The sequence below is a fragment of the Dama dama genome, chromosome 7 (genome assembly GCF_033118175.1).
Source record: "Dama dama isolate Ldn47 chromosome 7, ASM3311817v1, whole genome shotgun sequence".
Lineage (NCBI taxonomy): Eukaryota > Metazoa > Chordata > Mammalia > Artiodactyla > Cervidae > Dama > Dama dama.
Window position 1 is genome coordinate 28,578,663 of NC_083687.1, and position 25,111 is coordinate 28,603,773.

The 25,111-nt window shown below is 39.9% G+C and overlaps 1 long non-coding RNA gene across 1 annotated transcript; it reads left to right on the forward strand.

Annotated features, from left to right (window-relative positions):
• The first annotated feature begins 6,765 nt into the window (after window positions 1-6,765).
• On the forward strand, window positions 6,766-22,798 carry LOC133059087 (uncharacterized). Its single transcript, XR_009693482.1, has 3 exons — window positions 6,766-6,885; window positions 7,687-7,811; window positions 22,759-22,798. It is a non-coding gene; the product is annotated as an uncharacterized LOC133059087 (long non-coding RNA).
• The last annotated feature ends 2,313 nt before the right edge of the window (window positions 22,799-25,111 follow it).

Genomic DNA, 25,111 nt, shown 5'->3' on the forward strand with positions numbered 1-25,111 from the left:
TTGCCCCTGCCTGATCTTATACCCCAAATAGGTGACCTCTTGCAGGGATATTTGTGCCTTCTTTGCGCTAGCACGATATCCCAAGGTGCCTAGAGTCTGTAAGAGGTCACCAGTGGCACAGCTGCATGCCTCCTCTGTGGTTCCAGCCAACATAAGGTCATCCACATATTGCAGCAGGATGACCTCTGGGTGGCGAGTCTGATATTCATAGAGGTCCTCACTCAAAGCCTCATTAAACAAGGTAGGGGAGTTTTTGAACCCTTGTGGGAGGCGGGTCTAAGTTAGTTGTACTACCGGTTGGCCTTTCCCCTCAGTCCACTCAAAGGCAAATATCTTCTGGCTCTGGGCTGCCAGGGGTAGGCTGAAAAAAGCATCTTTCAAGTCCAACACAGTGTACCAAGTGTACTCAGGCAGCAGACTGCTCAGGAGGGTATACGGGTTGGGGACAGTAGGGTGTATGTCACTCACCCGCTTGTTGACTTCTCGTAGGTCTTGGACAGGTCTGTAATCCGTGCTCCCTGGCTTCTTCACCGGTAGTAAGGGGGTGTTCCAAGGGGATTGGCACTGCTTGAGAATTCCGGCACCCATGAGCCATCGAATGTGGGGAGTGATCCCCCGCCGAGCCTCCTGGCTCATAGGGTATTGCCTCACCCTCACAGGAGTCATCTCAGCTTTTAGTTCAATGACGACCGGATGTCTCCGTTTAGCCAGTCCCATTCCTGCTGTTTCTGCCCATGCCAACGGGTATTTGTGGACCCCCTGTTGTATATCTGGTGCTATAACCTCTGAGGGCTTAGGCACAAAAAGTCTGTATTCATCTCTTAAAGCTAGAGACAAGACATGTATTGGCTGTCCAAGTCCATCTGTGACTGACATTCCCCCAGGGTCAAAATGGATCGGAGCATTAACTTTAGTCAACAAGTCCCATCCAAGTAGAGGGGCTGGGCATTCTGGTATCACCAAAAACGAATGGGACACCTGATGGGTCCCCAGATTTACTTTCCGTTCTGTGGTCCAACAATATCTTTGTGTCCCTGTGGCTCCCTGCACCAAGATGGTTTTTTGTTTTAGACATTGGTTCCAGTTTTTTATTTAAAACAGAGTGTTGGGCGCCAGTGTCCACCATGAAGCCAAGGGGTTTCCCCTCTACATGGATGGTTACCCAGGACTCAGGGAGAGTCTTGATTCCCCTAGTCACTGTCTTCCCCCGCATATAGAACTCGAGTTCCAGGGGAAATTCTCTCTCTCTGGGTTGTTCCTCTCTTTGGGTCCCTCTTAGGGCACTCATTTTTCTAGTACCCCCGTTCTTTGCAGTAAGCACACTGATCATTTTTTAGGGCCTGCCTTTTTGGTCTCTCTTTTTCTGCCGACGAAGTCGTTCCTCCCTTTCTTCTGGGATTTCCCTATTATTAAATACCTTTTCAGCTGCTTTCAGTAAGTCTTGTATTGTCTATTCTCCTAACCCCTCTATCTGTTGTAATTTCCTCCTAATATCTGGGGCTGCCTGATTCACAAACGCTAGTAGAACTGCAGCGCGTGATTCCTCAGCCTGGGGGTCCATGGGTGTATATTGCCTAAAGGCTTCCATTAGCCTCTCTAGGAAGGCTGACGGGCTCTCAGTGGGCTCTTGCCTTGCTAAATTTACCTTCGCCAAATTTGTCGGCTTCCTAGCTGCGGCCTGCAGGCCTGCCATTAGAGTCTGGCGGTACACTCGGAGAGGCTCCCTACCTTCCACTCGCTCAAAATCCCAGTTAGGCCGCAACAGAGGAAACCCCTCGTCCACGAGATGAGGCTGGGCGGTTGGTCTCCCGTCGACCCCCAGGACCCGTTTCCCTGCCTCTGCCAGGATTCGCTCCCATTCTTCCGTGGTGAAGAGCACCTGCAACAGCTGCTGGCAATCATCCCAGGTGGAGTTATGAGTGAACAAAATGGAATCTAAGAGGTCAATGAGGCCTTGGGGTTTCTCCAAAAAAGGAGGATTTGGGGTTTTCCAATTATATAGATAACTCGTGGAAAAGGGCCAATACTGATAGGTTCACTCTCCATCCGGGTTAGCTGGTCCCACCCGGACGGGGAGTGCCTGTACAGTAGATGAAGGTAACTCTGGGTCCCCATGATCCTGCCCACCCCTATTTCCTCTATTCCTTCTCCGGGGTCGGGGTTCCTATATCCCTTCTGATTCATCGGGCGGGGGTGGAGGGCTCTTCCCCCCGGGGGAACCTGCAACAGAGGAGGGGCATATGGCGGGGGCCTAATTTCCATCTCCAAGTCAATCAGGTTCCGGTACGAGGATTCCTGCAAGACCGGTTTTGGGCCCTGATTCTTCTTGGTTTCCTCTGGGGCAGTGGGAGTTTCCATAACCAGGGCCTATACTTTAGGAGAATCAGGCAGTTTGTGAACAAAAGGTTTTAACCATTCAGGTGGATCTTCTACTAGATCTTGCCAGACCATAACATATGGGACTTGGCTCGGGTGGCCCCAGGGATCAGGAGCCATAACTTTTTCTTTCACCGCCCAAAAAATAGAAGGTTGAAAAGTTTCCTCTGGAGGCCATCCAACTTGGAAGGTGGGCCACTCTGCAGAGCAAAAGGTTATTAATTTACTCTTTGTAACCAGTAGCGACAGATCAAATGCTCTAGCCCTGACATCCGAGAAATGATCAGTCATGAGAGAGAGTGGGGTGGATTTTCCTTGCCCCATAGCGAGAGTCAGAAGAAAGTCATCGAGAATTACCACCAATAAATCCTATCGGGAGTGGTGGCGGCCAGGAGGTGGGGCTTGTGGTATGCTTCGTGGAACTATTTGAGTGCCTTAGTCGTTGCACGGAAGTTTTCTTGTTGGGGGCGGGCACCCTAAGGGTTTCTAGCCCATTCCGTGACCCCCTTATCCTTTCATGAGAGTCTTCCAGTGGCAGGCCCCCTATCGGCTCTTAAGTCCCTGTCCCGTGCCCACACAGACGGGTTTTTATTTGGCCAGATTCTCGGTTTAGAATAAGAGAAAAAAGAAAAGAGTTTCACCCTCTGGGGCTCCTGTTACTGGGGCTGACTTGTTGGGAGGCCTTCAGAATCCGCCAGGGAGTAGCCCTGGCTGGGACTTGTCAGTTGCCCCGACAACTGTCCGCCTGTTCACTGAAACTCCCAGAAACAGAAATGAGGCTCCAAGGCTTTAAAGGAAGAAGTAGACAACGACACACCAGAGAACAACGAGACAGGAGACAATGCCGGCAGTTATACAGAAAAACACATAGACAGACACATATCGGCCGACAACACAGATCCTCTAGAAAAAGGGTCACCTTACCGAATGGCGTCCACTGTTCTCCAGATTCAGGCTTAGGAGAGGAGGTCTCCTTCCCGCAGAGCTGGCTGCCTTCCAGCGTGCTCGCTGGCCTCGGCCTCATGCCAGCCGGAACGGCCAATCCATTCCTTCATGGAAAGCTTTCCTTCACGCCAGACACCTTCCTGCTTCAGAGCAGGGCCTCGGATTTACTCTGGGCTTTTCTGCGCCAGATACCTTCCTGCTTCAGAGCAGGGCCTCGGATTTACTCTGGGCTTTTCTAGACCTGTCTGAGCACCAGTGCTATTACCTGTCCTTTTTCCCCTTTGTTCCAAAGAGCATTCTTCCCCGGTCAAGGGATCCCGGATGAGCCCCCAAATGTTCTGCCAGTAGTCCGAGTCCCCGGTCGGGAAAGAAGACTCCTCAAAACAATGCAACTTGCAATAGGGGAATTTATTACTGACTCGAGCCAGGGCCTCCCGCCCTCACCAAGTGTGTGAGGACGAAAGGCCCCGAGCCCCAGTTCTCTCGGGTATTTATCAGGTCAAAAAAAGCAGCAGGTAGTTGGCGCAAGTGGATTGGTTACACAGTTGCAAGGTAATTTTTGTTGGCTCAACGTGGGGCTTTCAGCTTTCCCCTGATAGGTTCCCTTTTTCCTTGCTAGGCATATGTTGATTGGCTAGCTCCAGGAGGCCTGATAATTATGTTACCCCAGGAAACCAGGCCTACTCCTAATCTAGGCTGCCTGTCATGGCGTTAACCGTGACAGCCTTACACTTATGACACTCAGCAGAAAGTTCATGAAGAGCAAACAGAGAAGAGAAAATCAGCAAACTCTGGGGGGAAAACAATTTGCAGATTATTCCATATGAATTACTTTGAAATATTAGTGGCAAGAGAATGGTAAAGACAGTAAATATAATGAAAAATGAAATTCACTCATTCAATTGTTCATTTGTTCTAAACGTACTTACTAGTTTTTTACCCTCTTTCAATTTGTGCAAGCCAGTATAAACAAACCAAACTAAAACAAGCTTGCAATCAAGGAAATTGTCTCCTGAGCATTAGGAAAGACAAATAAATTATTGTCCCTTGATTTGACATGTGATTGAATTCTATTATTTGAAATAAATTTTCAGGAATCACTATGTAGTTGGAGAATATATATAAACATATATATATATATATATATATATATATATATATATATATATGCCAGAATCTAAAATGGAAGGAAAATTACACAGACAGAATATTGATATATGGGAACAAGATATAGTCCCAAATCAGGGAAACCTAAGCAGTTGTCTTTACCTAGGGAATTCAGGATTTAAAGCAAAAAAAACTCCAGAAATGTCTTTATAATTTTCTTCTTTTTTGGAGCTCTCCATGAAGGTAAGTGGTAGAGAAACAAATTCCCATTCCTCTATCAGCAGTAGCCAAATATCCCATCTGAACAGCTTAGAATAGTAGGGGGGTTGCATGTGTCCATGCTAAGTCACTTCTGTCATGTCCAGCTGAGTGTGACTCTATGGACTGCAGCCTGCCAGGCTTCTCTGTCCATGGGATTCTCCAGGCAAGAACACTGGAGTGGGTTGCCATGCCCTCCTCCAGGTGATCCTCCCCATCCAGGGATCAAACTCACGTCTCTTACATCAACTTGCATTGGTAGCTTAGTTCTTTACCACTAGCACCACCTGGGAATCCCAAGAGTGGTAGAAATTCCCAATATTTTTAATGGAACTTTTATAGTAGGAGTTGGCTATTACTTTTTGCCTTAGATTTTTCCTATTTAACATTTTTTGTTTGACATTGGCCACAGAGCTAACAATTTGTCCAGTAAAAGAGAGTTATTAGCAATCACTAGATAGGCTCATGGAGAAGGCAATGCCAACCCACTCCAGTACTCCTGCCTGGAAAATCCCACGGGCAGAGGAGCCTGGTAGGCTACAGTCCATGGGGTCACGAAGAGTTGGACACAACTGAGTGACTTCACTTTCACTTTTCACTTTCATGCATTGGAGAAGGAAATGGCAGCCCACTCCAGTGTTCTTGCCTGGAGAATCCCAGGGAGGGCGGAGCCTGGTGGGCTGCAGTCTAGGGGGTCGCACAGAGTTGGACACGACTGAAGCAACTTAGCAGCAGCAGCAGCAGATAGGCTCAAAGAGATGTGTTATCCACAGGTGCTGCACAGGTGCAGGCCATAACGTCCTTCAAGTCCATGAAATTCTCCAAAGCAGGGGAGGGGTTTTGGGAGGTGTTTGCCTTTCTGGTGTCCCTTATGCTTTCAAGACCATTGAAATCTGTTCATCTAAAAGAAAGAAAGAAAGTGAAGTCCCTCAGTCGTGTCGGACTCTTTGTGACCCTATGGACTGTAGCCTACCAGGCTCCTCCATCCATGGGATTCTCCAGGCAAGAATACTGGAGTCGGTTTCCATTTCCTTCTCCAGGTAATCTTCCCGACACAAGGATCAAACCAAGGTTTCCTGTCTTGCAAGCAGATGCTTTATCCTCTGAGCCACCAGGGAACATCCTCCAAATAGCATAGTTAAGAAGTTTTCATCTGCAGAGGTTACTGTGTGGATATTTTCTCTAATATGACAGCAGGAGGGGGTACATTTGGGAATTTGCTGCACTAAGTCACCCAAACTGCCATGTGAGAGGCAGGACCACATAGAGCATTCTTAGACCAGGAGGAAATAGCTTCAAGGCCTAAGAAGTGCATGATGTTGACATAAGTATGGGGCCTGGGAGTCTTGCAGGTCAAATACAGTGGTTAGCAGCAGCAGCAGGGATCAAATGCTAGGAACCAAGGAGATATTGTATAAATTCAGTTCATGATCCCAAGGATTTAGTTTTTGTCCTAATGGATTAAACTGAATGCAGATGTTCCAACAACACATGAAAGGTTGATGGTCCCTGTACTCTTGCCTAGAGCAATCATTAGAGTTCTAATTTAATTTTATGGTCTGAAAATATGTAATTTGTGGGAATATCCTAGAGAAAATAAACTCTTGATTGTCAATATCTGCAGCAGCTTTTTGAATGAAAGGGCTAGAAATATTTATAGGGCTGAAGATGTGGAAATCAGCTATTTTCAATGTCCTGGGTAGATTTTCCATAAAGCGTAGGATTAATAAGACTGCAAAACTTGTAGAGGTAGCATATATACACATTCCTTCCTCTGATTAAGATAAATACATAAATCTCAGAAGCTGGTGTGAGAATGTATTATTTAAATCTCTACTGTATGCTATGAACTTTAAAATAATAACAAAAGCAACAAAAGAAGGGGAAAGAGGCAGTCTGTGTGTATGTTCATATGAGCACATACCTATTTGGATTAAATATTTGACTTTATGGTCATGTGAGGTTTTTATTATGGTCTCATGAATGGAGAAGAGCAAAGTGCAATCTAAAGCCCCCTTCCAGCTACCTTGTATTTTTGTGCTATGTTTCTGTTCCTGTTGGTTGGAGTGCATAGAGGGGAAGCAACTGAGTGGTCTGACTGACGCTTCTAGGGCTTCAGTATTTCAGAGGAGGCTTAAGAGAAGAGAGATGTTCAGTGTGTGCTAATAAACTGATATTTTCTGTTGGTGATTAAGCCAGGTAAGTGTAAAAAGAAACTTTTATCACGTAGAAGAAGGGCACTGGTGGAGTGTGTGTGTGTGTGTATGTGTGTGTGTGTGTGTGAAGGATCTGAGAAAGGTCAATAGAGACAGCAGAGACTCTAAGAAAAAGCACCTAAATTTCGCATCTTTGACTCATGATTTGTCTATCTTTGTTCTGATTTCTTTCTTTCCCTAGTTAAAACACATTAAAGTTTCTTCTAGAAAAGCTGTAATCCTCTCCAATCTCAGATAGTAGGCTTTTATCTTACTCTCTCTGGTCCTCAGAACTTATTTATCTCTAGTGGTTCTGGATACATTTCATGTTCCTTACATTATCTCTACATCTCTCGGTTTTCTTTCCATCACTGTCTATCGTGGAGAGGCATTTCTTCTGTGTCAGATGAGAACACTGAGTCTTTCATCTGCATTTCCTCCCCTGAACTCAATCTCTCATCCAAAACCAATGCAAGAATTCATTCAGGCAAACATTCCTCTAAAGGTCTGGGATGTTTCTTACCTCTTCCAGCTTCTCATACCTCCTTTGGGAAGGAAGATGGAATGAGAGCAGGTCTGTGGTCAGGCGGAGCTTCCCTCACTCCCGTGCTCTGGTGCTGTCGGAAGAGGTCACCTCACTCACAGCACAGGACCCAAGAGAGAAGCTCCTTCTCATCCCAACCCCTCCTTGAATTCCCACCGTGGGCCAACCTAGACCCAGCAATCTTCCCTTGACTCCTCAGGGAATGATGGAGGTCAGCATTCCTGAGAAAATGGACCTGAGCTGTGATTTTTCTGTTTACAGGAAAGAAGGGAAGAAAAACACACTTTTGTATATAGGAGCCAACTAAGAGATCTCTGGAGTTCCATATTTCACATCTGACATGATGATTAAATCATTCACTGACATTTTGGCTGCTATGGGATATGGTAAGTTTAAAAAATGAGTGAAGTGATAGATCTGAATATTTATAATACTAGACTTCTGCATGGTGCCAGAAAAGATCTGAACAGTGTTTTAGCATATCTGAAGAAAGTAATTTCTATGGACCATATCTGATAAACTCACTTTATCATTTCATCATTCAGTGGTCATATAAAATCTGTATTAACTCTGGGAATCAACATTGCCAAAGATATCAGATTATATTTTCCAGAATCTGCAGAGTCCACAAACTCTAATGGAGAGAGAATGATTAAATAAATAAAAGACATAGGGAAAGGAAAGCTTTGTGAAATGTAGCAATTATTTTACTTTCAAATATATAATGGACTATCTAGTTTGATGAACAGTCAACTGAGGGGATTAACCAGGCAGAATTAGGACTAATCTGTATGAATTCTTTTTTAAATCCACAGTAAATTTTTACTTTTTTTCAATTTTTTTTTCTTCCAGGGTATTTAAAGTTAATAGGCAACACTGTATACATTTAAGGCATAAGGAAAGGCATCTTTTGCCTTTCATTTATCATGAAATGATTATCACAATAATTTTAATGAACATACTCATCTCATACATATTTATAAAATAGGAAAAATTTTCTTGTGATGAGACCTCTTAAGATTTATTCTCTTAACAATGTTCACCTATAATGTAGAGCATTGTTAATTAGCTCTCAGTTCAGTTCAGTTCAGTTCAGTCACTCATTTGTGTCTGACTCTTTGCAACCCCATGAACCGCAGCACACCCGGCCTCCCTGTCCATCACCAACTCCTGGAGTCCACCCAAACCCATGTCCATCGAGTTGGTGATGCCATCCAACTATCTTATCCTCTGTCATCCGCTTCTCCTCCTGCTCTCAATCTTTCCCAGCATCAGGGTCTTTTCCAATGAGTCAGCTCTTCGCATCAAGTGACCAAAGTATTGGAGTTTCAGCTTCAGGATCAGTCCTTCAATGAATACCCAGGACTGATCTTCCTTAGGATGGACTGGTTGGATCTCCTTGCAGTCCAGGGGACTCTCAAGAGTCTTCTCCAACACCACAGTTCAAAAGTATCAATTGTTTGGTGCTCAGCTTTTTTTTATAGTCCAACTCTCACATCCATACATGACCACTGGAAAAACCATAGCCTTGACTAGACAGACCTTTGTTGGCAAAGTAATGTCTCTAATTATATCTATCACGTTGCAAATTAAATCCTTATTAGTTATGCTGGGAAAACTGGACAGCTACCTGTAAAAGAATGAAATTAGAACATTTTTCTCACACTATATATAAAAATAAATTCAAAATGGATTAAAGACCTTAATGTAAGACCAGAAACCATGTAACTCCAGAAGAGTACATAGGCAGTACACTCTTCGACATGTTTTAGCAATATTTTTTTAGAACTTTCTCTTCAAGCAAGGGAAACAAAAACAAAAATAACAAATGGAACCTAATTAAGTTTAAAAGTTTTTGTACAAAACAAAAGACAACCTACTGAATGGAAGAAAATATTCAAAAGTGATATGACCAAATGGGTTAATATCCAAGATATATAAACAATTCATAGAACCCAATATTAAAAAGAACTGATTTATAAAAGGGCGGAAGAACTGAAAAGATGTTTTTCCAAAGAAAATATACAGATGAGCAACAAGCCTTAGGATCCTTTTTTAAAAAAATCTCTCAGAGATCTTTTTTTAATGTCTCATTTATTTTTTGTTTTACTTATTAGAGTCTTCTTTTTTCTTAATCATGTCTAGCTAAGTGCTTGCAAATTTTATCTTTTTTTAAAAATCTCAGTTATTGTTTAGTTAATCTTTTTCATTGTTTTTGTTTTCTGCACTGAACCTTATTATCACCATTTTTTTGCTAACTTTGAGTTTAGTTTATTCTTTTGATAGTTCCTTGAGACATAACATCATTTATTTGAGATCATTTTTCTAAAACTTTGGAGATATTTTTAGTGTAATCTTTTATAACTATAAACTTCTCTTTTAGTACTACATAGGCATATATGTAATAATCCTCAGTCAAAAACTAGCAAACTGAATTCAACAGCACATCAAAAAACTATACACCATGACCAAATGGGATTTTACCACTGGGATACAAGATTGGTTCCATGTACCCAGATCAACAACATTATCACCTCAATAGATGCAGAAAAAGCATTTGGCAAAATTCAACATCCATTCATGCTTTAAAAAAAGAAAAATTCCAAACAAAATAGATATAAAAGGAATTTAACACAATAAAGGCCATATGTAAACAGCCCAAAGATAGCATTATAATTAATAGGAAAACGCTTTTTCTTTAAGATCCTGTACAAGGCAAGCATGCCCATTCTCTCCCTTCTATTCAACCTAGTAATGGAAATATTAGCAAGAGCAATTACACATAAAAAAATTAAAGCTATCCAAATCACAAAGGAAAAGTAATATTGTCTCTATTCCCAGATTGCATGCTTCTACATGTAGAAAACCATAAAGATGTCACCAAAAAACTTCTAGAACTCATAAACAAATTATATAAATTTTCAAGATAAAGAAACACAAAATTCAGTACCATATCGTTATATTAAAACCAAAATATCCAAAAAAAAAAAAAAAACCAAGAAAACAGTCCCATTTACAGAAAACAATCCCATTTACAGAATCATCAAAAAGAACAAAATACATTTGACCAAATACAAATACAAGGAAAGTTAAAGATCTATATACTGAAAACTACAAAATATTGGTTAAAGAAATTTAAGAAGATACAAATAAATGGACAAATATCTTATGTTCATGGATTGGAAGAATTAACAGTATTAAAATGGCCATACTACCCAGAGTAATCCACGGACTCAATCAAATTCCTATTAAAATCTCAATGGTGGGGGGAGGAGCCAAGATGGCGGAGGAGTAGGACGGGAGACCACTTTCTCTCCTACAAATTCATCAAAAGAATAACTGAACGCAGAGCAAACTTCGCAAAACAACTTCTGATCGCTAGCTGAGGTCATCAGGCGCCCAGAAAAGCAGCCCATTGTCTTCGAAAGGAGGTAGGACAAAATATAAAAGATAAAAAGTGAGACAAAAGAGCTAAGGACGGAGATCCGTCCCGGGAGCTCTTAGGCGGCATTGCTTGGGGTAGGGTCCGGGCCTGAGTGCCCTGAGGACAATCGGAGGGAGCTTCTGTGAGTTGCCAACTTGAACTGTGGGAGACCAAAGGAGAGAGAGTAAATTAGCCGGCCCGAACACACTGCCGGCCGTTCGCAGAACAAAGAGACCGAGAGGGTCCAGAGAGGAGCTCGCAGGCTGCGGACCGGCCCAGCCCCGCCGGAGGCAGGAGGCAGGGGGGAGAGGAAGGTCGCGGCGAGACACAGGGCGCAGGCACCCGACCGGCGCGGGCGGGGACTGGGGCTGGGGACGCGGAGGGCAGAAGGCGCGCGCACCCGACTGGCGCCGGCGGAAACTGAGACTGGGTCCGCGGAAGGGCGGGGGCGCGCCACACCTGGGGAGAGTGCGCCCACCAAGCCCCTGGCTGCCTGGACTGCTCTGACGGGGAAGGCACAGAGAGCAGGCGCAGCTTTTCCTTCCGCGCTTTTGTGGAACACCCGAGGGCTGGAACCTCGCGCAGCGCGGTGCGCGCTCCATATAGAACAGCCAGGAGCCTGAGCAGCGCAGAGGAGAGAGCAGCGTCAGCCCCTCCTGGCAGCCCCAGCCCATCCCCGCGGCGCAAGCCCCGCGGCGCAAACCCCTTCCCGCAGAGCGACGGAACTAGCTACCTGAATAAGAGTCCACCTCCGCCCGCCTGTGTCAGGGCGGAAATGAGGCTCTGAAGAGACCGGCAAACAGAAGCCAAATAAACAAAGGGAACCGCTTCAGAAGGGACTGGTGCAACAGATTAAAATCCCTCTAGGAAACATTGTCTACACCAGAGGAGCCTGTAGATATCGAGGAGCGTAAGCTGGAACGAGGAGCTATCTGAAACTGAGCCGAACCCACACTGACCGCAACAGCTCCAGAGAAACTCCTAGATATAATTTTACTTTTTCTCTTTTTTTTATTTTTTTTATTTTTTTTTCTTTTTTTCTTTTTTCTTTTTTCTCTTTTATTTTCCTTTAAAATCCCCTATTACTCCCCCATTACTCCTTAACTTTCATTTCCATAGATTTTTACGATTTTTTAATTAGGGGGAAAAAAAAAATTTTTTTTCCTTTTTTTTTTTTTTCTTTTTTTCTTTTTTTTTTCTTTTTCTTTCTTTTTTTTTCTTTTTTTTTCTTTCCTTTTTCTCTTCTATTTTCTATTTTTCTTTTTCTCTTATTTCTTTTAAAGTCCTCTAGTACTCCTCTACTACTCCGTAATTTTCATTTTCAATACACTATAACCTTACAAAAAAAAAAAAAAAGAAGAGAAGCCCTATTTTTAAACCGAAGATTATTCTCTCCCAATCTTGACTCTCTGTTTTCTACCTCAGAACACCTCTATTTCCTCCTTTCCCCTTCTCTTCCCAATCCAATTCTCTGAATCTTTGTAGGTGACTGGGCTACGGAGAACACTCTGGGAACAGACAGCTGTGTAGGTCTGTCTCTCTCCTCTTGAGTCCCCCTTTTTCTCCTCCTGTTCATCTCTATCTCCCTCCTCCCTCTCCTCTTCTTCATGTGACTCTGTGAACCTCTCTGGGTGTCCCTAACGGGGGAGAATCTTTTAGCCAATAACCTAGAAGTTTTCTTATCAGGGCTGCATAGTTGGAGAAGTCCTGAGACTACAGGAAGAATAAAACTGAAATCCAGAGGCAGGAGACTTCAGCCCATAACCTGAGAACACCAGAAAACTCCTGACTACAAGGAACTTTAAGTAATAAGTGACTGTCCAAAAGCCTCCATACCTACACTGAAACCAACCACCACACAAGAGCCAATAAGTTTTAGAGCAAGACATACCACGCAAATTCTCCAGCAACGCAGGAACATAGCCCTGAACATCAACATACAGGCTGCCCAAGGTCACACCTAACACATAGACCCATCTCAAAACTCATTACTGGGCACTCCATTGCACTCCAAAGAGTAGAAATCAAGTTCCACGCACCAGAACACTGATGCAAGCTTCCCTAACCAGGAAACCTTGACAAGCCAATCGTCTAACCCCACCCACTGGGTTAATCCTCCACAACAAAAAGGAACCACAGACCTCCAGAATACAGAAAGCCCACTCCAGATACAACAATCTAAACAAGATGAAAAGGCAAAGAAATACCCAACAGGTAAAGAAACATGAAAAATGCCCACCAAGTCAAACAAAAGAGGAGGAGATAGGGAATCTACCTGAAAAAGAATTTAGAATAATGATAATAAAAATGATTCAAAATCTTGAAAACAAAATGGAATTACAGATAAATAGCCTGGAAACAAAGATTGAAAAGATTCAAGAACTGTTTAATAAAGACCTAGAAGAAATAAAAAAGAGTCAATTACAAATGAATAATGCAATGAATGAGATCAAAAACACTTTGGAGGGAACCAAGAGTAGAATAACGGAGGCAGAAGATAGGATAAGTGAGGTAGAAGATAAAATGGTGGAAATAAATGAAGCAGAGAGAAAACAAGAAAAAAGGATCAAAAGAAATGAGGACAACCTCAGGGACCTCTGGGACACTGTGAAACGCCCCAACATTCGAATCATAGGAGTTCCAGAAGAAGAAGACAAAAAGAAGGGCCATGAGAAAATACTCGAGGAGATAATAGCTGAAAAGTTCCCTAAAATGGGGAAGGAAATAGCCACCCAAATCCAAGAAACCCAGAGAGTCCCAAACAGGATAAACCCAAGGCGAAACACCCCAAGACACATATTAATCAAATTAACAAAGATCAAACACAAAGAACAAATATTAAAAGCAGCAAGGGAAAAACAACAAATAACACACAAAGGGATTCCCATAAGGATAACAGCTGATCTATCAATAGAAACCCTCCAGGCCAGAAGGGAATGGCAGGACATACTGAAAGTAATGAAAGAGAATAACTTACAACCTAGATTACTGTATCCAGCAAGGATCTCATTCAGATATGAAGGAGAATTCAAAAGCTTTACAGATAAGCAAAAGCTGAGAGAATTCAGCACCACCAAACCAGCTCTTCAACAAATGCTAAAGGATCTTCTCTAGACAGGAAATGCAGAAAGGTTTTATAAATGTGAACCCAAAACAACAAAGTAAATGGCAACGGGACCACACCTATCAATAATTACCCTAAATGTAAATGGGTTGAATGCACCAACCAAAAGACAAAGATTGGCTGAATGGATACAAAAACAAGACCCCTATATATGCTGTCTACAAGAGACCCACCTCAAAACAAGAGACACATACAGACTAAAAGTGAAGGGCTGGAAAAAAATATTTCATGCAAACGGAGACCAAAAGAAAGCAGGAGTCGCAATACTCATATCAGATAAAATAGACTTTCAAATAAAGGAAGTGAAAAGAGACAAAGAAGGACACTACATAATGATCAAAGGATCAATCAAAAAAGAAGATATAACAATTATAAATATATATGCACCCAACATAGGAGCACCGCAATATGTACGGCAAACGCTAACAAGTATGAAAGAGGAAATTAATAGTAACACAATAATAGTGGGAGACTTTAATACCCCACTCACAACTATGGATAGATCAACTAAACAGAAAATTAACAAGGAAACACAAACCCTAAATGACACAATGGACCAGCTAGACCTAATTGATATCTATAGGACATTTCACTCCAGAACAATCAACTTCACCTTTTTCTCAAGTGCACACGGAACATTCTCCAGAATAGATCACATCCTGGGCCATAAATCTGGTCTTGGAAAATTCAAAAAAATTGAAATCATTCCAGTCATCTTTTCTGACCACAGTGCAGTAAGATTAGATCTCAATTACAGGGAAAAAATTGTTAAAACTTCAAACATATGGAGGCTAAATAACACGCTTCTGAATAACCAACAAATCATAGAAGAAATCAAAAAAGAAATCAAAATATGTATAGAAATGAATGAAAATGAAAACACAACAACCCAAAACCTATGGGACACTGTAAAAACAGTGCTAAGGGGAAGGTTCATAGCATTACAGGCTTACATCAAGAAACAGGAAAAAAACCAATTAAATAACCTAACTCTACACCTAAAGCAATTAGAGAAGGAAGAAATGAAGAACCCCAGAGTTAGCAGAAGGAAAGAAATCTTAAAAATCAGGGCAGAAATAAATGCAAAAGAAACTAAAGAGACCATAGCAAAAATCAACAAAGCTAAAAGCTGGTTTTTTGAAAAAATAAACAAAATTGACAAACCATTAGCAAGACTCATTAAGAAACAAAGAGAGAAGAACCAAATTAACAAAATTAGAAATGAAAATGGAGAGATCACAACAGACAACACTGAAATACAAAGGATCATAAGAGACTACTACCAGCAGCTCTATGCCAATAAAATGGACAACTTGGATGAAATGGACAAATTCTTAGAAAAGTATAACTTTCCAAAACTGAACCAGGAAGAAATAGAAGATCTTAACAGACCCATCACAAGCAAGGAAATCGAAACTGTCATCAAAAATCTTCCAGCAAACAAAAGCCCAGGACCAGATAGCTTCACAGCTGAATTCTACCAAAAATTTAGAGAAGAGCTAACACCTATCTTACTCAAACTCTTCCAGAAAATTGCAGAAGAAGGTAAGCTTCCAAACTCATTCTATGAGGCCACCATCACCCTAATTCCAAAACCAGACAAAGATGCCACAAAAAAAGAAAACTACAGGCCAATATCACTGATGAACATAGATGCAAAAATCCTTAACAAAATTCTAGCAAACAGAATCCAACAACATATTAAAAAAATCATACACCATGACCAAGTGGGCTTTATCCCAGGAATGCAAGGATTCTTTAATATCCGCAAATCAATCAATGTAATACACCACATTAACAAATTGAAAGATAAAAACCATATGATTATCTCAATAGATGCAGAGAAAGCCTTTGACAAAATTCAACACTCATTTATGATTAAAACTCTCCAAAAAGCAGGAATAGAAGGAACATACCTCAACATAATAAAAGCTATATATGACAAACCCACAGCAAGCATCACCCTCAATGGTGAAAAATTGAAGGCAATTCCCCTGAAATCAGGAACAAGACAAGGGTGCCCACTCTCACCACTACTATTCAACATAGTGTTGGAAGTGCTGGCCACAGCAATCAGAGCAGAAAAAGAAGTAAAAGGAATCCAGATAGGAAAAGAAGAAGTAAAACTCTCACTGTTTGCAGATGACATGATCCTCTACATAGAAAACCCTAAAGATTCTACCAGAAAATTACTAGAGCTAATCAATGAATATAGTAAAGTTGCAGGATATAAAATTAACACACAGAAATCCCTTGCATTCCTATATACTAACAATGAAAAAACAGAAAGAGAAATTAAGGAAACAATACCATTCACCATTGCAACAAAAAGAATAAAATACTTAGGAGTATATCTACCTAAAGAAACAAAGGACCTATACATAGAAAACTATAAAACACTGATGAAAGAAATCAAGGAGGACACAAACAGATGGAGAAACATACCGTGTTCATGGATTGGAAGAATTAATATTGTCAAAATGGCTATTCTACCCAAAGCAGTCTATAGATTCAATGCAATCCCTATCAAGCTACCAACGGTATTTTTCACAGAACTAGACCAAAGAATTTCACAATTTGTATGGAAATACAAAAAACCTCGAATAGCCAAAGTAATCTTGAGAAAGAAGAATGGAACTGGAGGAATCAACCTGCCTGACTTCAGACTCTACTACAAAGCCACAGTCATCAAGACAGTATGGTACTGGCACAAAGACAGAAATATAGATCAATGGAACAGAATAGAAAGCCCAGAGATAAATCCACGAACCTATGGACACCTTATCTTTGACAAAGGAGGCAAGGATATACAATGGAAAAAAGACAACCTCTTTAACAAGTGGTGCTCGGAAAACTGGTCAACCACTTGTAAAAGAATGAAACTAGAACACTTTCTAACACCATACACAAAAATAAACTCAAAATGGATTAAAGATCTAAATGTAAGACCAGAAACTATAAAACTCCTAGAGGAGAACATAGGCAAAACACTCTCCGACATAAATCACAGCAAGATCCTCTATGACCCACCTCCCAGAATATTGGAAATAAAAGCAAAACTAAACAAATGGGACCTAATGAAACTTAAAAGCTTTTGCACTACAAAGGAAACTATAAGTAAGGTGAAAAGACAGCCCTCAGATTGGGAGAAAATAATAGCAAATGAAGAAACAGACAAAGGATTAATCTCAAAAATATACAAGCAACTCCTGCAGCTCAATTCCAGAAAAATAAATGACCCAATCAAAAAATGGGCCAAAGAACTAAACAGACATTTCTCCAAAGAAGACATACAGATGGCTAACAAACACATGAAAAGATGCTCAACATCACTCATTATTAGAGAAATGCAAATCAAAACCACAATGAGGTACCATTACACGCCAGTCAGGATGGCTGCTATCCAAAAGTCTACAAGCAATAAATGCTGGAGAGGGTGTGGAGAAAAGGGAACTCTCTTACACTGTTGGTGGGAATGCAAACTAGTACAGCCGCTATGGAAAACAGTGTGGAGATTTCTTAAAAAACTGGACATAGAACTGCCATATGACCCAGCAATCCCACTTCTGGGCATACACACTGAGGAAACCAGATCTGAAAGAGACACGTGCACCCCAATGTTCATAGCAGCACTGTTTATAATAGCCAGGACATGGAAGCAACCTAGATGCCCATCAGCAGATGAATGGATAAGGAAGCTGTGGTACATATACACCATGGAATATTACTCAGCCGTTAAAAAGAATTCATTTGAACCAGTCCTAATGAGATGGATGAAGCTGGAGCCCATTATACAGAGTGAAGTAAGCCAGAAAGATAAAGAACATTATAGCATACTGACACATGTATATGGAATTTAGAAAGGTGATAACGATAACCCTATATGCAGAACAGAAAAAGAGACACAGAAATACAGAACAGACTTTTGAACTCTCTGGGAGAATGTGAGGGTGGGATATTTCAAAAGAACAGCATGTATACTATCTATGGTGAAACAGATCACCAGCCCAGGTGGGATGCACGAGACAAGTGCTCCGGCCTGGTGCACTGGGAAGACCCAGAGGAATCGGGTGGAGAGGGAGGTGGGAGGGGGGATCGGGATTGGGAATACATGTAAATCCATGGCTGATTCATAGCAATGTATGACAAAACCCACTGGAAAAAAAAAAATAATAAAAAATAAAATAAAATAAAAAAAAAATAATAATAAAATCTCAATGGTATTTTACATAGAAATAGAAAAATCAGTGAAACCACAAAAGACACAAAAGATCCAAAGCAATCTTGAACAAGAATAAAATGGAGATATAACCCTTCCTTGATTTCAAATTACACTAATCCAAATGATATGGAACTTTGGAACTGTCATGCAAACAAACATATAGACCAATGAAACAGAATAGAGCCCAGAAAAGAGCACATGCATATAAGGCCCACTAATTTTTCAGCAATGGGGAAAGGATAGTCTTTTCAAAAGTGCTTGAAAAGCTATACATTTACATTAAGTTGAAAACAATGCAATCTATATGTAAATGGCAATGGCAAGAGTGTGATGGATGTTTGTCCATATAAGTCATTCAGAATGATAATAGTATATACACTATAGACAAGAGGCAGAAATAAAATCTGTGAAATAGTCTGTGAGAAACAAACTGAAAATTAGCCTTCTCACTTCCGACTCGATGGACATGAGTTTGGGTAGACTCCAGGAGTTGGTGAGGGACAGGGAGGCCTGGCATGCTGCCATTCATGGGGTTGCAAAGAGTCAGACACAACTGAGAGACTAGACTGAACTGAACACCTCTCTAGAACACAAACACAAATTTTCTGAATTATTCTTATGTTTAGGTAAATGAAGAATACTTTCCTTTTGATTTTTAGTGATCAATACAGACAGAGAACATGAGTAATATTTTTCTTTAGTGTTATCCTAGTGCTTATCCTATTTGTGAATTTTTCAGTACATTTTTGTATTCTTTGTCCCCACTGGCATTTACATACTTATTTTTAAATTTCCTCTTTTCTATCCATGACTTCAAGAAAATGGCAATTTTATATAACTTTGTTGGTAACCAGATTGTTCTATCTTAATCTTTTATAACTTTTATTCTTCAACTTTAATCTGTCCCATTGCTCTATTTCTTTCACTTTTACTTTGCTTACTAACCATAATTTTTCTTTTGCTTTTAGTGATCAATACAGAGAGAGGTGAGTAATATTTTTGTTTAGTGAACTCCAATGATTACCATATTCTTTGAGATGTTGAGATGAGAGTTACCGAGGTATAAAGATGTTGAGATGAGAAGTACTGATGTATAGAGCCTGAAATCACTATTTGTAGAATAGCTTCTTCAAAGCTTTTTAGATTTTGGTTACTTGTTGCAATTTCTGATATAGCATTTCCTTGAAGCACTCATTTTAATTTTTCCAAATCTTCAAGGAGCCTAACTGTATCCAAGTTAAGTTAAAAAGTTAAGTCACTCAGTCGTGTCCGACTCTTTGTGACCCCGTGGACTGTAGCCCACCAGCCTCCTCCGTCCATGGGATTCTCCAGGCAAGAATACTGGAGTGGGTTGCCATTTCCTTCTCCAGGGGATCTTCCTGACCCAGGGATGGAACCCAGGTCTCCCGCATTGCAGGCAGACACATTAACCCCTGAGCCACCAGGGAATTTCTTTTTGTTGACTATTACTTCAGAGAAATTCTTTTTAACTGACATTCTTAAGGAATCTTTATTAACATCTTAAAAGATCAAAATCATAATTTCTCTTTTGTCACTCTGTCATTGTTGAATGCTCCCACTTATGATTTGTCAGAAGACGTTGCTTTGGGAACCTGTATCACCAAACTGAATGATTTATCTGCTTCCTCATTTTATTGACTGAATTCGATCTTTTCTGCACAGCTTTGTCAAGAAACTGCTCAGAAGCAAAAGAAGATGAGTTTCATTGCCCTATTTACATCTACTTATTCACTACTGCTATTTTTTTTAGCTTTTCAGTTTTTCCCTTGGACTTTCACCTTCCATTGAATTTCTTTATGGTCCTAGGCATATTGCTAAGTCGTTTCAGTCACCTCTGACTTTTTCAGACGCCATGGACTATTGCCCTCCAGGTTCCCCCATCCATAGGATTCTCGAGGCAAGAATACTGGAATGGGTTGCCATCTCCTCCTTCAGGGGATCTTCCCGACCCATGGATCAAACCCATGTCTCTTATGTCTCCTTATTTGACAGGCAGGTTCTTTACCACTAGCGCCACCTGGAAAAATGTATCTCTCAGATTGAAGCTTGCGTATGCTCAATCACTTCCAACTCTTTGCGACCGCATGACTGATTGTACCCCTCCAGGTTCCTCTGTCCCTGGGATTTTCCAGGCAAGAATACTGGAGTGGGTTGCCATTTCCTACTCCAGAGAATCTTCCTAACCCAAGGATCGAACTCACATCTCCTGCGTTGGCAGGCGGATTCTTTACCACTGCATCACCTGAGAAGGTGTATAAATAATATTTAAATTTGACTCTCAGACTGAAGGTTACATGATTTTTAAATGTACCCTTTCTTCCACACATTGCCTTCTTTTTTCTTCACACCTCCTCTGATTCTGACATTCCACCTCCCTCTTTCACTTATCCTTGTGGTTGCATATGACCCACCCAGAAAATCAAAGATAGCTTCCCCATCTGGATGTCAGCTTAATCACATTTGCAGAATCCCTTTTGCTGTATAAGATAGCATACTCACAGAATCCAAAGATTAGTATGTGGGCATTTTTAGAAGACCATTATTCCTTCTATCACAAAATATGCTTCTGCATCATTGTCAACTATATATGGAGATATTTTGTAGTTTTTGTGCTTTAGAGATTTGTTTGTAAAATATTGTATATGCATACAGTGCCACAAGATTGTTTTGATAAAAAGAAATCCTCAAAAAATCACTATGGATTTTTTAATACAAATTTGAGGAAACCAGACCATTTTTGTCTCTTTTTATGTTTTATATAAAAATTATTCTTTTATATTGGAGGAGGGCCTGGCAACCCACTCCAGCATTCTTGCCTGGAGAATCCCCATGGACATTGGACCATGGGGTGGCAAAGAGCTGGACACGACTGTGTGACTAAGCACACAGCACACATTCTTTTATATAGATTTCTGTGAATATGGAATGACACACTATGTCTTTATTTTATCTTCTGGCTTCTTCAAGTCAGTAATTATTTTGATATTCATCCATGTTATTTATTACTGAGTAGTATCCTATTATATGAATATGTCACAATTGATTCATCTACTAACCTGTTCACAAGCACTTAGTTTGTTTCCATTTTTTGGATAGTAAATAAAACTGCTATGTAATTTTTGGGAAAGTATTTGTATAGATGTGTGATTTCATTTATCTTGAAAGTGGAATAGCTATATCATATATTTTCTAGTTAATTTATTTCTACTTTAATCTCTATTATTTTATTCCTTCTACTTTTCATGGATTTCATTTGCTTCTATTTTCATCAGATATTAGGTTGGAGGTTTAGATTTTTTAAAAATTTTTATACAATTTTTAAAGGTTACTCTCCATTTACAGTTATTAACAAAATACTGTTTATATTCTCAGTGTTAAACAATACATTCTTGAGCCTTTCTTACACCCAATAGTCTGTATCTCCCTGGCCCTAATCCCTATATTGCCCTTTTCACCTCCCCACTGATAACCACTAGTTTGTTCTCTATATCTCTGTCTGCTTCTTTTTTGTTACATTCACTAGTTTGTTGTATTATTCAGATTCCACATATAAATGAAAGTATACAACATCTCTTTATCTGTCTGACTTATTTAGCAAAGTCGTGCCCGACTCTTTGCAGTCTCATGGACTGTAACCTGCCAGGCTCCTCTGTCCATGGAATTCTCCAGGCAGGAATATAGGAGTGGATTGCCATTCCCTTCTCGACGGGCTCTTCCCAACCCAGGGATCAAACCAGGTCTCCCAAAGTGCACGCAGATTCTTTACTATCTGATCCACCAAGGAAGACCTGATATTTGGCAAGTAGGAAAACTAAATGGAAAGAATTTTTATGGCAAAGACTTCTCTTTCCTTTAATATTCTCTATCCTTACCATTTGCTATTTTAATTCTTAAATGACTTAGTGTAAATCTCTTTGAAATCACCTCACTTATGACTCTGTGCTTCCTGGGCTAGATACCTGTTTCCTTCCCCAGGGTAGAGAAGTTTTCAGCCATTATGTCTTCAAATGTGTTTTCTTTTCCTTTCTTTCGTCTCCTCCTGGGACCTCTATAATGTGAAAGCAAGTATGCTTGATATGGTTGCAGAATCCCCTTAAACTCTCTGCAAATTTTAAATTCTATTTCCTTTTGCGGTTTTGATTAGGATCCATAAAAAGTCTCCACAAATTTTCTTTCCTAGTTCAGTCCTCTATGGCTAAATTAACTTAACCAACCATTCATTGGCCATTTTTCTAAGGTGTACTTAAACTTTTAAGGACAAGAACTCCTGGAGAGCCAACTAATACATCATATAACTGTAGGGAGCCTTCCTGAGCAAAGAAAGTGTAATTCTGCTTCGATGTGTTCCCAATCACAACTAGTGTAATATCACAAACATAGCTGATGTTAAAAAACATGTTTTGTTTTTTTGAACAAAAAGACAACCTTAAATTCCTCCAGATGGGAGAAGAAAAATCAAAGTGGGTTCTTTTGGGGTGAAAGAGTAGTAAGAATGAATATTGAATCTAACTGTACATGTCTATGTTTTGTTTTGCATATCAGAAAATTTTTCATGGAAATCTATAATGGAACTGCTTGGAACTGGAGTGCTCATAATAACTGTATTTTCCTATTGCAGAGAAACACACAAGAAACTGGGTAAGATTTTAAAACGCATTACAATAAATTATGACAAAGCCAATAAAATGAGTGGGAGAATGAAAATAAGGAAAGAGTAATATCAATTTTTGTCCTGCACTGTTTAGGAAAAAGCAAGATTCTCAGAGAAGGGAAAAAAATTCTCCCATCTCTGTCTGTTCTTTTGCTGATCTAATAATGAAATTGACACAGGTAGATTAACAGGAGAAAAAAATTAATTTTGTCCATACAGAGGTCTCATAAATGTGAAAACTAAGAAGTAATCAAAGTAGGATGTTTATATACTTTTTAAACAAAGAAGAAACAAATTTGTGAAGAAGCGACATAGCAAAGAAATTTAGGCCATGTTACTAATTAATGAAGAAAAAATTATTTTGGAAATACACATTATCATGTACCCAAGTGTTCATGGCAGCACTATTTACAATAGCCAAGACATGCAAGCAACAATAATGAGCACTGAAATAAAAGGCAAATATTATATTCACTTTTATATGGAATATTAAAAATAATACCAAAATCCTATTTACAAACAGAAACAGACTCACAGACATTGAAAACAAACCTCTGGTTATCAAAGGAAGAGTGGGTAGGATAAATAGAAGTAAGGAATTAACAAATACACACTACTACTTATAAAATAGATGAAAAACAAGGACCTACTGTACAGCACAGAGAACTATATCCTATACATTATAGTAACCTATAACAGAAATAAATTTGAAAAAATATGTGTGTGCATATATATATGAATTACTGTGCTGTACAGCTGAAATTTAAACATAATTTTGCAAATCATTTATACTTCAACTTAAAACAATGAATGCCTAACTAATGTCAAAAGTGATTAAAAACCTTTTAAAAAGGTTACCTCTAGGACTAGCATTCCTAAAATACTCTCTCAGTATAGTAAATTGACTTAATTTTTTCCCCCTCTGAGTTTATGGAGATACAGTGAGCAAATGGAGGGTTTCTCAATATGGATGTGTTAGGTTGTGGGTATCGATATTCCTATTTGAGCTCTTCTGTGTATATGCATGTTCTATCTGAGTGTTTTGTGTGCATGTATGTGTTTCTGAACACTAATAAATTGAATTGTAAATGCAAATTTTACAGTAGAATAGAGTTATTATGTATTTGTATCTTTTGATATTTACATGGATCTCTTTATTTTATTTTTTGAATATTTTAGGGGGAAAAATTGGTAAATATTTCGGACAGTTCTCCCATAACCATTTGAATGATTACTATCATTCTCTCCCTTTCTGTCTCTTTGGCATTCATTCACCCATTCTTCCCCTCATCCCTCTCCAATTGTTTGTATATGGACTACTTTCATATCAACTACTTCTGTTTTTCCCTAGTTCGAACTCTTCCTATTCCTTGCTTTTCATCATATACCTAGTCTTTTCTATAGACTTCATTGGTTTTCTTTCTTCCTTTTTATGTCTCCTGAGAGTTGTCTTGATTTGATTCTAATTTTTGTAGGGATGAGGGCTATCAGGCTGATCACCACATCACTCCCATGCAATAGATGTTTTCATGCAAATGACCATTGAGGTTGAGTCACTGTGACCTTTCAAGTTCAAGGGACAATAACTATGTGATCGATATTGACCCAAAACTTAAGTGAACAGAAGATTCCAAATTTGTTGAGTAAATTATTCCACCTTCTGCTCTTTCAAAGACTATTAATTCAGATGATGTTCCTTGATTACATGTGACCTCTAAACCTACTCTCCCATTCCCCTGATCTTATTTCCCAGTTGTTCACAAGTATACAAATGCTTTATCTAATAAGGAGGCCCCAGAGTATTGTGCAGCCTTTGAATTCAAAATTTCTATTGGTGCAAAATGCATATTTTAAAGGTTTATTCAGAACACAATAATTCAAACTACATGTTTATCTCCTTTATTCTCTTGATGTTTCTCATTTATAATTTTGTTTCAGAGGAAATAGACTTTAGCAGTATAGTAGGAGGCTAAAAGTGGTTACTGATCCATGTGTACTAAACGTCCCTTTATATTTCCTCATCACTTTTTAAATATGCTGCTCATACATCAATTCATGCTAATTTTCTATTCTGAGATAGGTAGAAGTGCTAACACAAAACCAAGGATCTGATACTGTTGAATTCAAAACTCCTAATTTAACTCTTCTGATGAGGCCATTTCCAATCTTGGGTCATTTTGCACAATGGAATATACGGAATGAAAAAGGTTATTTCTCATTAGTATGGTGGACTTTGAAACTTTT